Source organism: Eubalaena glacialis, chromosome 6 (assembly GCF_028564815.1).
Source record: "Eubalaena glacialis isolate mEubGla1 chromosome 6, mEubGla1.1.hap2.+ XY, whole genome shotgun sequence".
NCBI classification, from domain to species: Eukaryota; Metazoa; Chordata; class Mammalia; order Artiodactyla; family Balaenidae; genus Eubalaena; species Eubalaena glacialis.
In genome coordinates, this window is record NC_083721.1 from 60,621,875 (window position 1) to 60,638,552 (window position 16,678).

The 16,678-nt window shown below is 43.4% G+C and overlaps 1 protein-coding gene and 1 long non-coding RNA gene across 12 annotated transcripts in view; one reads left to right on the forward strand and one right to left on the reverse strand.

Moving 5' to 3' along the window:
* The window catches only part of BOC (BOC cell adhesion associated, oncogene regulated), a 266,285-nt gene that overhangs the window by 48,269 nt on the left and 201,338 nt on the right, over window positions 1-16,678 (forward strand). The gene's annotated exons all lie outside the window — the stretch shown is intronic.
* Window positions 13,848-16,678, reverse strand: part of LOC133093929 (uncharacterized) — a 31,510-nt gene continuing 28,679 nt past the window's right edge. Inside the window, exon 3 of the long non-coding RNA XR_009701337.1 lies at window positions 13,848-13,879. This is a non-coding gene — a long non-coding RNA (uncharacterized LOC133093929). The remainder of the gene's footprint in view (window positions 13,880-16,678) is intronic.

Genomic DNA, 16,678 nt, shown 5'->3' on the forward strand with positions numbered 1-16,678 from the left:
GTTAAGTCCCCAACTAGACAGATCCCTGTCAATTTGTTCCTATGTCTATCACTGAGGCAGCCGCAGCCTCTGAAGTTAGCCTGATAGAAAATAATTCATCTAGTTTTCAAAGAATATCGTTATGGATTCTTGTGGGATATGGGAGTCTGAATAGGTACAACATTCTTAGTCAGGGATGGAGCCTTGAAAAAATATAGGTTCCAGGCCTCAAGATTCTGATTCAGTAGCTCTGAAAGGGGCTCAGGGTTTGTCAGTTTGTGTGTGTGTGTGTGTGTGCGCACGTTGGATCAGAGAGGCATTAGTCAAATAATAGTCACAGACACTAAGCCAGTGCCAGGCAAATGGTGACTTAGATCCATCCGACCAGGGAAAGGCTCTCTGCTACTAAGCAGTGTAGCTGAATGAAAGAAATGGGAAGGAGGAAATTATCATTTTCATTACCAAACAATGAAGATAAGGGGAAGGAGGAATTGAAGATGACAGTAACATCAAACAGTTGCTCAGTGCCACATAGTTCCTCCAAGAATTAGAAGGGGCATTGAGACTCAGTTGTCTCAAGCTACTTGCCCAAGGTCACGCAACTGGTAAGTGGCAGGGCCAGAATGCCTCCCCAGGCTTGAATGATCTGGACAGCATGCTCTGAAGTGGGAGGAGACCCCAGGAGTGGGATGGGAGTGATGGAGTGCTGGAAAGTAGACTTCCACACAGCTCATAGGAATGCTCCTAAGGGCTGGTCATGCACTCAGTGGCTGTGAGCTGTGAAGTGGCTCCTGGCTACTGCCTTCTCATCAAGGACTCCATGATGACTGTCCTTAACAATACTGTATTGTATATTTGAAAGTTGCTGGGAGAATAGATCTTAGAAGTTCTCATCATGAGGGAAAAAATTACAACTACAGGGAGTGATGGATGTTAACTAATCTTGTTGTGGTGATCATTTTGCAGCATATGTATACATATGTCAAATCATAATGTTGTATACTTTAAACTTATATAATGTTATGTGTGAATTACATCTCAGTATAACTGGGCAGGGAGGGGAGAGAAAATAATTTTCTTAAAGGACTCCAGATTTCTCACCTTTCACAAATCTCATTTCTTCCTCTTAACACAACTTGCTCTGCTGGGCAAAGTACCCCACACCAGGAGTAGAAGGAAGATGAGTATTGCTTTTAAACCTATCTCTGAGCAGGCAAATGAGTATAGCTTTCAGGTCTCTCACACATGATGAGGAAATCACAGTTACCCTTTCCTTGGCTCCATTTCCAATGTCTTGAAGGTGCAGCTGTGTGGCTTGACTGTGAATATTGGGAAGGATGTGAAAAAGGTAGGACAAGGGCCCATTCTGCCATCTGGCTGCTTCTTAACCAGCTCTCCTCCAACCAACTCTTCACGATGTTTGGAGTCCTAACTCTACCACACAGTGTGGATGCGCTCGCTCACAGGGTTCAGATGTGCTATCCCCTCCCTCTAACTACACTAAAGCTCCTTGAGGGGAGGAGCACTGCCTCGTACTTCTTCAGCACCCCCAACATGCCCAAGCCCAGTAGGGAGCACAAGCTGCTCGGTAATTGGCCTTTGCTGGATTCCCAACAAGTGCCTTTTAAATTGGAATGCTCAGGGTGGATTTGGTCTGCCGGTTGTTTTTGCTCACCATTCTGAATCATCTTCCTCTTGTTGGCATGCTCCACTTTCTGGATCATCCCAATTGAGGTGTTTTAACTCCATGTGGACTTGGCCAGTGACTTCAGTGCTGCCTTCAGCTCTTTACATATTCTGATGCCCACTTCGCTTTCCCCAGCCTGTTGTGTTGGTTCTACACCCCCGAGTCAAGCCCACTGTCTTTAGGTGTGTGTCTGTGCTTACGTGGCGTGTTCATACTCATCTCAACTGTTGTTTTGGGGTTTGTTTTTTTTTCTAAATTAATTAATTAATTTTATTTTTGGCTGCGTTGGGTCTCCGTTGCTGCCCGCAGGCTTTCTCTAGCTGGGGTGAGCGGGGGCTACTCTTCGTTGTGGTGCACCGGCTTCTCATTGCAGTGGCTTCTCTTGTTGTGGAGCACGGGCTCTAGGCACGCAGGCTTCAGTAGTGCAGCCTGCGGGCTCAGCAATTGTGGCTCTCGGGCTCTAGAGCGCAGGCTCAGTAGTTGTGGCACACGGGCTTAGTTGCTCTACAGCATGTGGGGTCTTCCCGGACCAGGGCTCAAACCCGTGTCCCCTGCATTGGCAGGCGGATTCTTAACCACTGTGCCACCAGGGAAGCCCCTCAACTGTTGTTTAGCAATGCTTCTTGTTCACCTGTTGCCAATTTCTTAATACAATGGCCAGTCCAAACCTTCTCCGTTCTTCCACTTTACCTCCAGACCCAGAGCTTGAAAACAATCCCACATGCTACTTTATTGAGGTAGTGGGGCCCCCAGGAGCCTGAGTATTCCATCTCTGTAGCCCTCTTCTTCCAGATATGTGGAGGCAGGGTTGTTTGGGGTTGTTTTTTGTTTTTGGTGGGTATTTGTAGGGCTCACCCCTTTACCAATGGGCCTTTCTCCTTCAGGCCTTTGCCTCCCTCAAATTCCTGTCCCTCTACGGTTTTTAGATACCATCAAATTTCTCTCCTTTTTTTCCCTTCTCCTTAATCAATAAAGATATATATATAGGGGCTTCCCTGGTGGCGCAGTGGTTGGGGGTCTGCCTGCCGGTGCAGGGGACACGGGTTCGGGCCCTGGTCTGGGGGGATCCCGTGTGCCGCGGAGCGGCTGGGCCCGTGAGCCACAACGGCTGGGCCTGCGTGTCTGGAGCCTGTGCTCCGCAGCGGGAGAGGCTGCGACGGTGAGAGGCCCGCGCACCGCGATGAAGAGTGGCCCCCGCTCGCCGCAGCTGGAGAGAGCCCTCGCACAGAAACGAAGACCCAACACAGCCAAAAATAAATAAATTAAAATATATATATATATATATTATATATGTCACCACTATAATAAATTAAAAGACAACAAAAGCACTTGCCCTTACGTTCCCCTTCAGTTTCCATCCTAGTTTTCCTTTTATCTAAAGGATAAATTCTAACTTTGTTATGACTCCGTCACTCCTTAATCTTTTGTCATCTGGTTTCCTCCCTTTCACTCTGTGTTGTTCATACTGGGAAAAGCAACAGTAACCTTGAAGAGTCTTTCCTTGACCTCATCGTGCTGGGTTCTCTGCTGCATTTGATGCTGTGGCCACGCCCTCTTCCTTTCACTTCTTTAATACTCTGTGTGCCTCTGTTTCTTGTACTACTGCTATTTCTTCATCCAGGCCACACATGTGGACATTTCCTAAGATTCAGTCTCTGCATGTTTTTCCTTGGTGATGTCTTTCACTTACAAGCCTCCACTTATTACCACGTCTCAGTAGGGTCACACTGTCACACTTCCAATTGTCTATTGGATTTTTCTACTTGTCCATCTTACTATTACTTAAAACTTAAAATATCTCAAATTGAATTTATTTTTCCTCCTAAACTGTTCATTTTCTGTTCTACTAACTTCAGGCCTCAAGGTCACTGCCTTTCTGCTAACTATACTATCCCATCAGTCATTAAAGTCTATGACTCCTTTAGATGAACCCTCAATCCTATCTATTCAGTTCCCTTCACCACCATCCTAATTCTGGCCCTTATCCCTGACACTTGGACTATGGAAATTAATCTATTAAAATACTTTTAAAAGTATTTTTAATCTGTTAAAATGTATTTTTTGTACTCACACATCCGGTGGTTCCATATAATTTACAGAATCAAGTCCAACCTTAGCCTAACATTCAAGACCTTTCTTAATTCAGTCTCAGCTCTGTGTGCCCAATGTTTCTCCCTCTACCATATTTCTCTTAAACAAATACATCACTCCAGCAAGCTGTTCTGCTCGTAAGCTCCCAAACACTCTACGTTCTCTTATATCCACACAATTGCTTTGTCCTTCCTGAGGCACTCATCCTTCTTATTCCCATCTCTCCTGGCCTAACCTTCCTTCAAATTCCAATTCAAATCCTGCTTTTCAGAAAACCTTCCTTGCCCATCTCAATCTAAATCTCTTCTTTCCTTAAACTGCCTTTAACTCTCATAAACTCCTGGAAGGTTATGAAATTATATAAAATTACATTTTAGATTTAAAATCTTGCTTAATTTCTTATTATCTTCCTAACTAGATTGTCTGCTCAATTTGGCTCTGGACCCCCAACTGACACCAAACTCAGACTTAGGAAATACTAGCTGTTCTCTTCGGAGTTTCTGTGGCTTTATAAATATAAGTTGCCTCTGTAAATTAAGTTCCAAGCCTGTGTGTTTATGAGAGCAGACATCTTCAATAGGATTAACTACGTGCTGGTGTGGATATTTTGTTGTGCTTCTTTTCAAACAAAATCTTATTGATTGGCTACCAGTGGAACTATATGTACCTTACCCTATCCTTTCTTTTTGCCTTTCTTAGCAGGTGGGAAAGAAGCAAGGTAGACAGCAAGTCATATTCTCTTTCAAGTAACCTCATTTTTCATACAATGGCTAATTTCTTTCTTTATGCTAAAGTAAGTCCATGGTTTAAAGCGAAAAAAAAAAAAAAAGGAAGGAAGGGAGGAAAAAAGAAAGAAATTTTGTAATAGAATCTGATTTAAGTATGTTTTAAAAAAATGGAAATTTATACCAGACAAACAGCTTTAGTATATCTAGATCATGAGTTAAGCACCACCTACACTCATTTACCAAAAAGGAAAGATGTGAGAATCATAGATATAAATACATCTTTTTTCCTTATGTGAGGAATCAAAATCTTTACTAATGAGACTTTGCTACTTTAATTCAGGTTAGAGTCAGTCCATCTTCACAAAGCTGTCTCCATTTCTTGCCAAGTTGGTGAAGTAATGTCTTGTGACTGACTCAGTGTATCAGTAGACCAGCAATAAAGGCATCACCTGAGAGCTTGTGAGAAATGCAGAATCTCAGGACACCCCTCAGAATCAGCATCTTCACAAGATTGCCAATTGATTCACATTCACTTTAATTAAAGTTTGAAAAGCACTGAAGTAAAGCAGATTTGATGATCAGACAGCCTTGGAGATTCATCTCAGGTGGCATGAATGGGATGCTTGTTTCTGTAGGAATCTTAAAGCAAATATGTGGGTGTTGATGAATTGACAATATAAGATACCCTCATCTTGCAGACCAGAGTCCTGAATAATGCGCAAGACTGCAAGAGCCCTGAAAGAAATGCCTGCAGCCTTCCTCTTGGGCTCAGGAAATCCCTCCAAGATTTAGTCCACCCTCCAGCCCTCACTCATTTCTGCCGCTTTGCTCTCCTCCTGGACCTTCCCTCTCTGCCTTTCTACAGATGCCTGCTTTAGACAGGCTGGCAGTGAGTTCCTGCTGCTGCCGTTTGAGTGCCTCTCAACACCCTGCACGAGGCCAGGCTCCAGGAGAGGAAGGGCCTGGAACTCTGTGTAACCCAGGCATAAATTGCCCCAGAGAGCGTTTTTCTCTAGTATGTCATCTGCTGCTGTCTTTACTCTGTCATCTTTCTCAAAGCCATCTGGAGAAACGTAATTGCTATAAGTATTGTATTTATTTCTTGTTGGGATCTGTTATTTTCCGATTAGGCTTTTCGTAAGTGTATCTTCATTTTGAATAGAAAAAAAAGACTAGTGCTCATATAAAAGAGCAAAGACAGCAGACCAGGAATAGGCAAACCATTTTGGTGTGATGCTGGGTTCTCCTTAACCCTGAGAACCACCAATGACATCACCGTAAATGTTTTTTTTTTACTCATGCATTCATTTTCAACAAATATTATTGAGCTCCTACTTGTGCCAGATGCTCTTCTATGGAGTGCAGGTATTTTGGTGATCAAAACAAAATCTCTTTGTCTTTCCATGATAGATATTTGGGGTGGGTAAGGAAGGAGAGAGAGAGAACAAAAATGAGTAAAACAAAACCTCTGGCCTCAAACCTCCAGAGTAAGTGGAATGATCTAGGCACAGATATGAGGAGGAAGAGGGGAAAATATGGGAAAGTAGAGGAGAGGAAGGCAAGAGGTAGAGAAAGAAGTCAGAAAGACATGGGAGTGGTAGGGGATGCCAGTCACAGCCACTGCCCAAGCCATGGCCGTCACAGCTCACGGGCTCCCACCCAGGCGCTGTGGCCAGAGGGTGCATTTCTTCTTTGGAGGGAGGAGAGCTGCAGAAGGAAAAGACACTAATAAGCCAGAGGCAAAACAGGCACTTAGTAACAAGAATCCTTGTGAAGAAAGGAAGTTAGGTATCAGATTATAACAAAGATATAAGTTGGAATTTTAAAGCTCAGTACTTTTCAGAGGTTATAAGGACGCGTCAGAGCCTCCTGCTCTGACAGTTCTCACAGCCCTGTGCAGCAGTCTCACAAACACGTCAGGGTGGGAGTATGGGATCCTATGTGTATATGATGTGTCTTGGGATCGTGGGGGGCACAGCGCTTGGGCAGAGGGAAAGAAAGAAGGCAAGGCCATTAAAAGCCTTGCTGAGAAAGGTATTTCTTGTGCACAAAAAAGAATCAGGCCCCTCGCTCCCTACTGAGCCCATTTCTCCAGCCTTTGCCCGAGCTGTCAGGCATGAATCCCTGTAGCATTCCGTAACTAATTGACAGTAATGGGGGCCATTGGGAGTCTAAGAATACATGGCATTGCCCGGCGTGCACTGGAAAGAAGGGGGGGGGCTGCCTCGGGGGCAGCTGTGGGGAAAATAAAGGCTGTCTTGTAAAGTTCTTTTAATGTGAAGGTAAGAGGTAGAAAGTAGGGAGGAGCAGATTTAGACAAACTTCTACTTTAGCCTAAAAATAAAAAATTGTAAATCCCCTATTTTATCCTGAGCTAATATTCCAGGATACTAAGTTTGCCACAGAGAAGAAACAGATGGAATTTCAGTTAACCCCAGGGCCCCCTGTGAAATCTATATTGTACCCTCTGGATTTACAACATATTGTAATATATGACTGGAGCCTCCGGAGGTTCCATCGCAAATCAACCCTCTTTATTCCAGGGGTTCAGAAAACAGCTACAAAGGCCCACTTCACAATCAAAAGTGGCCAGCTTTTTACAACTTCATCCTCAGGGTTGAAATCAAATTTTTAAATTTTACAGCAGATCTTCTTTATTTGAGCAGTCTCATGTTGTTTTGAGGGGACATTTATTTTTTCCTTCTATTAATGATGATGTTTATGTGCTAGAACTGTTCAGCCCAAATAGAAATTTGTAAAAAATACACCATTATCACACCTTGAAGAATGATTCACCACAGACCCACAGTAAATTATCTCCCAAGGATTTTTACCTTTCTAGAATATAGTTTTTAATTGTAAAGATATTCAAAATAAAAATAAAAGCAGTTACCTCTGCTATGAATAGCACATGAAGGTATAAATATTGAAATAACTTTTAAGAATTCCAAGTTGTTTTTCAAAGGCAGAATTGTTTATCAGGTAACTACAAACTTACAGCTTTGACTTTTATTTCTTTGCTTTTCTTGTATTATTGGCCTTGCCTGTCTGCATTTGTTCTTCATTTCAAAAATAATATTTGCATAAGCATTCAGCTTTTCACACACACAAAAAAGTTTCCAAATTAGTTGTGGCTTTTTGATATTAGGGATAAATTTTCAGCACATTTTTCTCAGCATGCTACTTTTCCCCAAAATTGAACGTCACCTCAAATCTTTCATGACCTTCTGCAGAGATGAGTTTCCTCTGTGCTGTAGTGCAGACGCTTCACTCTTCAGGTTGCTGCTCTGTTGTCCAGCATCGTTTTATGGAAGATTTGCCCCCAGACTCCTGGGGAATATCTCTAGGAATCCAGATAAGCAAAGACCTGTACTTTGAGAAAATGTCATTTTGGAGAACAGAAATGTGTCTTTTTTAAAAGAAGACTAGGGGTTGAAATATGATGAGAAAGGTCTTCCTCTCTAAGGTCACCATGAGGAACTGAGGACCAGAGGGGTGTCCTTGGAAACACTGTCTATGGGACTCAGATGCTGAGAGCTGGAAGGACTAGGAAGAGACGTCATTTAGGCAGTGAAGAGACTGTGTGTCCCCACTCTTCAGTTTCATGGAAGTTAAGCAGAATTCAGCGAGGCAGTGGCAGGGACGTTCCTCTCCAGATTGTCAGGAGAGCAGAGTTCTCGAGCCAGCAGCTCTTTTTCTCCACCAAAACACAGCCTTGGAGGAACACATCAGGGAACGCTTCTTTTTCCCTTTATCTACCAACATGTAGCTAGACCAGCAGGGGCTGTTACATGGTGAGGACATCCAACCAAATCAAGCAGAGAGCCTTCATGTGGCACAAGGACTCTTGTGGGAGCCACCAGGGACACTTAAGGGACTGGTCAACCCACTCTTCCACGAGGTTTGGAACATTGGCTCCAAGGTTGGAAGAGGGTCTTTTTAATGGAATAAGCCCCTATTTCTAGTGACATTGGTTTATCCCCTTAAACCACTCTTTAATCAGAAAAATATATATATATAGTGTCCAAAACATGCCTGTTTTGGATCTTAATATCAGGCAATCAAAGTTCACTTTAATGTAATTATTAGGGTTTTATTTCCTCATCTGAACAAAAACATGGATTTGTTATTAAACCCAGACCAAACATTCATTTAACCTGTCTCATTTCTATACTAGATATCATTTATTTTGCAAAGAGCAAATATGTGGTTACTTAAAAATAATATACCAACCAAATATTAAGAGTGATTGCATTTTTGTTTGCTTTTTTTACCTTTTGTGTGTATTTATCACATACGAATAATAAAAGTCAATACTGTAGTATTTGCTATGTTCCAGGCACTGTTCAAAATGCTTTATATGTATCAATTATCTAATCATCACAGTTCTCTATGAGGTACTATTATCCTCCTTTCCAAAAAGAGAACATTAATGACATGAGGAGTGTTCTGAGAACATAGATGTTTCTCAGCCTTTAGAGTGAATGGCCAGGTATCAGGTTTTCTGATGGCCTGTTCATTTGCAGAGTTGAAAGTGACTTATCTTTTAAAACACAGTCAATATGGTTCTTCTTCTTCATTTTTCCTCCCCTAACTTCTCCAAGTCTGCCCTGAACTCTACACTATTTACAATGTATTTAAGACTCCCGCAATTATGTTTGGCAATTTTACTTTTGTTCCTTCTGTTTTTATTTTTATCCTATTAATTTCCTATTCCAACACCAGCAGAAATTAAAGCAAGATAAAAGGAAAAGGAAAGGATAATATAAGAGGTGTTCTGAAATCACCTGGTTTAAACTTCACAATCAGATAACATGGGAAATGTATTCTAAATAACTCAATTGAAAAAAAAAATATGCTTGGTGAAATTTTTTGCTGTTATTTTACTTTTTCCTTGTGTATGTGTTTTCTGGGTTGGTTTAACTATTTTATCATCTCTTTTACTGAAGACTCAAACCATGATTGTTTTTAATCTCTTTGCTGAACCAAGGGAAGTGAGTACATTAGACCAAGCAAGTTTTCTGTTAGATCTTACATACTAGTTTCTTCCAAAAGTCTTCACTGACAAGCCTTTCCCAAAGGTATCTATTCCTTTCTTTGAATTATCTTGGCATTTAAGTATATAGACAGCACCTCACCACCAAGCTTTTGTTTATTATCTTGGCTTGGGATTGTTCTCTATTTATTTAACTGGCACACATCTTAGCCAAGGAAAAGGGCTATTCTTTTCCTTTGCAGATTCTGCAGAGCCTGATTTTATAGGTCAGACAATTTGATGAGCTGAATTAGAGACAGTGCTATATATAAATGACATATTTCCCTAAGTATGATTGCTGAGCACTGAATTGATTGGGAAACTGGGCCAAGTAGACAAAGTATCACATCTAGAAGAGGAGAAATGTTGGTCTGGACTGTGCCAGATTTTGGCAGATGGAAAGATAATCTTAGGTGAGGTCAGGAGCCCAGACAGCAGCAGAAATGGACCTGGAATCCAGCCTGGGCCCCTCTGTGATGGTGGGACCAAAGGAGGAAGACTGTCCAGAATATTGGAAGATGCTGAAGTTAGAGACCGGAAGTAAGACTGGGTTTTCTCTAAACAAAAGAAGAGACATTCTCCATAACATTTGTAGAGAAGAGTCCAGGAGAAACATCTGGACTGAGAATGGAAAGCCAACCCATGGGATACCGGAGACGAAGATGTTCAAAGAAAAGCATTAATATGGGTGAGTGACTTGCCAGGAACGTTTGACTGGGCTATTATGACAAAACTGATTCCAGGATCCGATTTTTGTGGTTTCAACAACTCTTTATCCATTCTCTGCAGATTGCTTATGGTAAATAAGTAGGAGTTTTGACCTTTCGTTCTCTTTATCTTTGGAAGCTCCAAGGAAATCATTGTTTAAGGTGGATCAGACTCTGCCAGAGCAGAGTCACACCATGTGGACTGTCCTGAGCTTGCCACTGGCACCGTGGCAATGACAGCCACTCAGGCCCAACAGTGTTACTATTTCAGGCTATATCTTCTTCTGTATATTAGCAGGCTGTTTTTATGTCTTCAGAAATCATTTTTGCCTGTCATTAAGATTGATAAACTAAGTTGGCATTCATGTAGAATCTTTCCAACAAGCATCTAAAACTCAATAATGACAAAAGAATCCCTCTCTCTCTCTTTCTCTTTCTCTTTCTCTAATTGACTTTATTTTTCGAGCAGTTTTAGGTCTACAGAAACATTGAATGGAAAGTGCAGAGTTCCCATGTACGCTCTCTCCCTCCCCATTCCCTTACCTCCTTCCTCCACAGCTTCTCCTGTTATTAACATCTCGTATTGCTGTTGTACATTTCTTACAACCTATGAGCCAGTATTTATACATATTTATTAACTAAAGTCCATAGTGTATATTAGGGTTTTATACATCCTATGGGTTTTGATGAACGTATAATGAAAAGCATCCACAATTACAGTATCAAACAGAATAGTTTCACTGTCTGAGAAGCCCCCTGTGCTCCACCTACTCATCCCTTCCTCCCTCCCTCCCTGTCCTCTAACCCCTGGCAATCTCTGATATTTTTACTGTCTCCATAGTTTTGCCTTTTCCAGAATGTCATATAGTTGGAATTGTACAGTATGTAGTATCTTCAGATTGACTTCTTTCAATGAACAATATTCACTTAAGGTTCCTTCACGTCTTTTCTTGGCTTGGCTTTTCTTTTTATCACTGAATAATATTCCACTGTTGGATATACCACGCTCACCTACTGAAGGACATCTTGATTGCTTCCAAGTTTTGGCAGTCATGAATAAAGCTGCTGTAAACATCCATGTGCAGGTTTTTCTCATTTTGAAGTTGAATAACAGAAGCAAGCCTCCCAGAATTCTATATCCCCACACTTCCCCATCTGACTCATTGACTGGCTGGCTGCAAGGCTCTAGGAACTGATTGCTCACAACCATTCTTGGTCGTCCTCCAAGCTTAACATGCAGAGGTTAAGGTCATAGTTATGTCCAAATGGCCTGATGGCTGATCCCAGCCCAGGGCAAGATGAGCTCTAAGATATCAGCATTGTGGAGGAGAGGCAGTCTCAGCTGACCCAAAGGAACCTATTCCACCACAGCCTTTGGCCCGTGGAACTTGGACTTCTGTCTGAGAAGTCACTTGGAGATGCCATTTCCAACCACATGCTGCAGACAGACCACTTTCATCTTCTGAAGCCAATTTCCAGCTAGCTAGATGCTACATTTACAGCCCACCCTTAACACCTTCCCACCTGTGTGTGGTTTTTTTAAAAATATAAATTTATTTATTTATTTATTTTTGGCTGAGTTGGGTCTTTGTTGCTGCACGCGGGCTTTCTCTAGTTGTGGCAAGCGGGGGCTACTCTTCACTGCAGTGCATGGGCTTCTCATTTCGGTGGCTTGTTGTGAAGCATGCCAGCTTCAGTAGTTGTGGCTCATGGGCTCTAGAGCACAGGCTCAGTAGTTGTGGTGCAGGGGCTTAGTTGCTCTGCAGCATGTGGGATCTTCCCGGACCAGGGCTCAAACCCGTGTCCCCTGCATTGGCAGGCAGATTCTTAACCACTGCACCACCAGGGAAGCCCCACCTATGTGTTTTTGAAACCTGCTTCAGCCTCAGGAAAATAGTCATCATGAAGTTCTTAGTTTCACTTTAAAAAGACGTTCTTATGTTACCAAACCTGGGTCTGCTCACCCACTCTACACAGCAAAACCAATATACTGACACCAGTTGTCATGAAGGAAAGTACAGTGTTTACTGCAGGGCATCAAGCAAGGAGAACAGGCAGCTCATGCTCAAAAGACCCGAACTCCCCAATGTCTTTCAGGGAAGGGTTTTTAAAGGCAACATTTAGGGTAAGGGTTTCAGGGGGCATGACTTTCTTCTGATTGGTTGGTGGTGAGGTAACAGGGTGGTGTTTCAGGAATCTTAATCATCAACCCTCTGGTTCCGACCAGTCTGGGGTCTGTGTGCTTGTGGTCAGCATGTAGTCACCATCCTCCACCTGGCTGGGGGTCTTAATTTCTGCAGAACAACTCAAAGATATGTGTCAGATTGTTATCTGTATTCCTTGAGGAGGAACTAGGACTGTTTCATCACTGAACTATTATTTAAGCTATCATTACTTTTCTTGTTTGACTGCTTGTCCTTTGTTTCTGCATTCCCTCACTTTCCTAATTAGTTAACTGCTTGAGTCTGCTCTTTGAAACTCAGGGAAGGCCTAGGAGACTAAAGCCTTTTTTTAAAAACAAGAAATGGGGATACGAAAGGGCTTTCATACCTGGGAGGACCCCATAGGGTCCTGCTTGGTTTTAATCCCCCCTTTTCTTTGATACTCCTCAATCCTGAGAGTAACAGGGGTGAGACAAGAAAGGGAATAAAGTTTTAGATAGAGAGGTTCATTATAAACACGGCAGGGGAATTCGGTTTTAGGGGTACTCAGTTTCAATTAGAACCATCCACTTTAGATTTCTCCCATTGGTTCCTTCCCTATGTTAATGTGTTATCCTCTTGACATCTACATACACTTAAAATGCATTTGGGGTGTTTTCCTATGAACATGGGGGCTTCCACAGCAAAGTTGCAGAGGTGGTCTGTCTCCTCAGGCTCCTCTCTTGGCCGCTTCCTTCCCAGCCACCCCCTGGGGCCTCTGTGCTCACCATAGCCCACCCTCAGCCCTCACAGGATCGCTCACAACCCGCTCCCAGGCTCTCTAGTCACCCCAGTCATCCCAAGCAGTAAAGGGATGAAAATAGCTTAAGCATCTTCCCTCCCTTAATGCATTTCAAAAAGGGGCTGCTAGGATCAGCCAGGAGAAGAGTAGACACATGAAGCTTCGAGATACCTGACCCCACCTCGAGGTGGAGGCACTTTGGCTCTCCTGAGATGGGGAGAAGGGAGGCTCCAAACCCCTTAAAAGTTTCCTTTCCAGGTTAGCTCCTCACTTAGAGGAGCCTGAACGTCTACTGGAAACTGTCTCATCAGGTAATTCACCTCTCAAACATTCCCTGAAGGGAGTCCGATTTTCAGTTTTCTTGGGGTGATTCTTTGGAGTTCACACTCCTCGCTCTTGTTCAGAGATCTGTTCCCGACTAGCTCCTGCTTGAGGAATGCGTGCATTGTGCTGGGTGTCAACAGAGTGGGCTTTTTCCGGCCAGGCCCAAGCACAACCTCTCCCTACCTTGTTTAACTTTCTGTGAAATGTGGCCGACAGCACTCAGTATGAGAGTACCCATAAAAGTACACATTAGCACTAGAGGAGAGGGGTGGATACTGTACCTGTGAAAGGCAGTAAAAGGAGGGCAGTAGGAAGGGGACTTTTTGCGACAGCAACGGAGGCAGGAAACGAAGTAGCAGGAAGTGGGCATCAAATCTTGGCAGTCCTGAGGAGGAAGGCAGAAGACAAAACATGAAGAAGCAGTGAGGGTGAACTGAGTGAGATGGTTTAATTATGATGTATTATGTGTGCCAGGATCTCTGTGGCTATGGAAATAAAGAAGGAAGTCTGCTTTCAAGATCTGGTTTGGCAATGAAAAACAGTTGTCTGTTTGTCATTCAAATAGCAACACTGGGTTTGAATTGGGAGAAAGCCATTGATTATCCTCCTATCAGAAAACTCTTAAGTTAGCACTACCTTGTTTCATAAGCAGAATAAGCAAAGAAGGAGGCTCTAATGTTTGCACAATCTGCCATGTTTGCTGAGCCACACTTCCAGGGGATTTACATGCATTACCTCCATTTAGGGAGGTATCTCTATCTTAAATGGGAGTCAATGAAAGCAAGAAGGGTTAAGTGACTTGCACAAGGACACATGACTAGTAATTTTAAAAGTCTTGGTCCAGCTGTTTCCAAAGCCTGTCCTCATGCTATGTAGGTGATTGGAATTCAGCTCCCCTACTCCCCTACTCCAGACCCTCCTCCCACTAAGACAACGGTTGTCGCTTAGGTAGAAGGAGCTTGAAATTTTACGATTAGAGATTTATCCTTTATCTAAACATTTTATTCTTTAGTAAATTTCTGCTGAGAGGAATGAGCCATTAAAAAGTTTAGCATTAATGTCTTCCTTACTGAGAACGTATTTATGAGATAATTTCCTGCAAGGAAATTTTGATCATGTGCATGTGGAATGGGGAGCAGTCAGAAAAGGGACAGAATGAGAGACTGACACAGAAGAGGGAGGCAGAGAAGGAAGACACCTTTGCTTAATCCTCAAATTTTTGTGCTACCCGGGGGAAGCCCTCCCCCTCCCAGCTTCTCTCCCTGTCCAGGGAACATAAGGGTAACTGGCTAGTTCACCCGAAAGGATCAGCGAGTGGGCAGAGGCCAGAGAGGAGAAGGCTGCCAATAGCAGGGATGGGGGTGGGGGCAGTGAGGTGGAGACAAAGGGGGAAGTAACTTTTTAAATAAAAAAATGATAAGTGATGAAGAGAATGGCTAATCCTGGGGAACCCTGAGAATGCCGGACCGCCAAGTAAGGGCCTTTCTTTTTTTCACTTTCCTTTTTCTTTTCTTTTTAATTTCCTTTTATTTAATTTCGCTGCAGCACGTATAATCAATTACAGCCTGAATCGGGATAAAGGGAGGGGAAGCACTTTAATTCATAAATCAATTTTATACGGTCATCAGTCAGGTTGTGAATGCAAATACCTCCGTCGGTTTAGGTTATTCAGAATTAATTGACTCCCACCGGGCTGAGCTGCAGATGGAGAGGGGCTTTCTCACAAAGTCTCCTTGGGCCCAGCTTGGGGGCTGCCTGCTTCCGCCGTTCCCCCTCAGGCCCTCAGCCACCACCCTTTGCTCCTTTACCCTCTGGGCCCCAAACGTGGAGATGATGGGGGTGGGCATCCAGCAAAGAAGCTGGGTGGATAAGATCCCAGAAAGATTGTTTGAAGAAGGAAGGGGATACACAGAAAGATGAAAGACCCCAAACAAACCCTCTTCAGCACAGGCCCTGCAGAGACACCTTTATGTGATTAGAAATGCTTAGCTTTCAAGGGTCTGCTTTTAAGTTCTCTTGAGCTTCTTAAATAAGAAAGAAAAAAGAAAACAAATGGAAAAGCCAGAGCCCCTGGGCTGAAGCTGAAGGGATATCATTCAGAAACCACCCGGTTGCAGTGGTTCCTGCGGCTGCCAGATTTGAGCAGCTGCGGAGCAGCCCGGGAGAGAGGGCGAAGCGCCTGCAGGGCCCAGCACAAGCGAGGGCAAGGTCCTGCCCAAGCACCTTAGGCTGACGGGCACGGAGAGCCCTGCTCTGTGGACCCACACCACAGCATGCAGAGAGAAAGAGTGAATCAGGTGTAGGAAGGACTGCGGCTGCCTAGCTGGGCAGCACCTGTTTCCTAAGTCAGGGTCTTCTCCCACAGGAGTTCACTCTAATTTGGAAAAGACACACACCTACCCACCCGTACATTAGGCCTATGCTGTCCTCTACTTCCCAGCTAGCTACAACCCTGAGCGTGTTGCTCCAAATCAGACTGTTTTCGTGGTTTTCACCAATGGCCCCCACGTTAGACTCACCTAGGGAGTTTTTTGTTTTGTGTGTTTTGTTGTTCGTTTGTTAATGCCAGTGTGCAGGAGGTCCACTCTTAATAAATCCTGCTTTAATCAGGTCTTGAGTAGAGCCCAGGGAATTGGTGTTTTTTTTATAAAGCTGCAGGTGAGTCCAATGTACAGGTAAGGATAGAGCCACTGAAGTATCTGAGAACCACTCCCACCCCCAGGCCCCATGCTCTCCCCAAAACCCAGCAGTGGTTCTCAAAGTGTGGGGCGTTAGAATTGTATGGGGAGGAAAAAAATTGGTAAGGAAAAGAAAAAAAAACAAAATAAAATTTGAGACTACATATGTTGCAGATTCCCTGGTCCCCTCCAGACACAGTGAATCTCTGGAAAATTCTGTAACTTATACAAACTCCCAGTAAGTGTGGGAACCCCTGCTGGGGCAGAGCACCAAGATGTTTGCGCTGCCTTTATTTGAAAGCAAATCCTACCCTGCTTTCCATTGCTGGGCATCACATTTTGCCTTCACGTATCGGTTCTGAGTTTGTGAATTCTGCCAGAGAGCTCTCCTGAGAGACCCAAACCTGAATCTGACACAAAAGGAAAGCAATCCATTTGATGGGATGATCTTAAAGGTTGCATGTTCCCAAACATGGGTTCTTAATCCATATCGAGCCTCTGAAAAA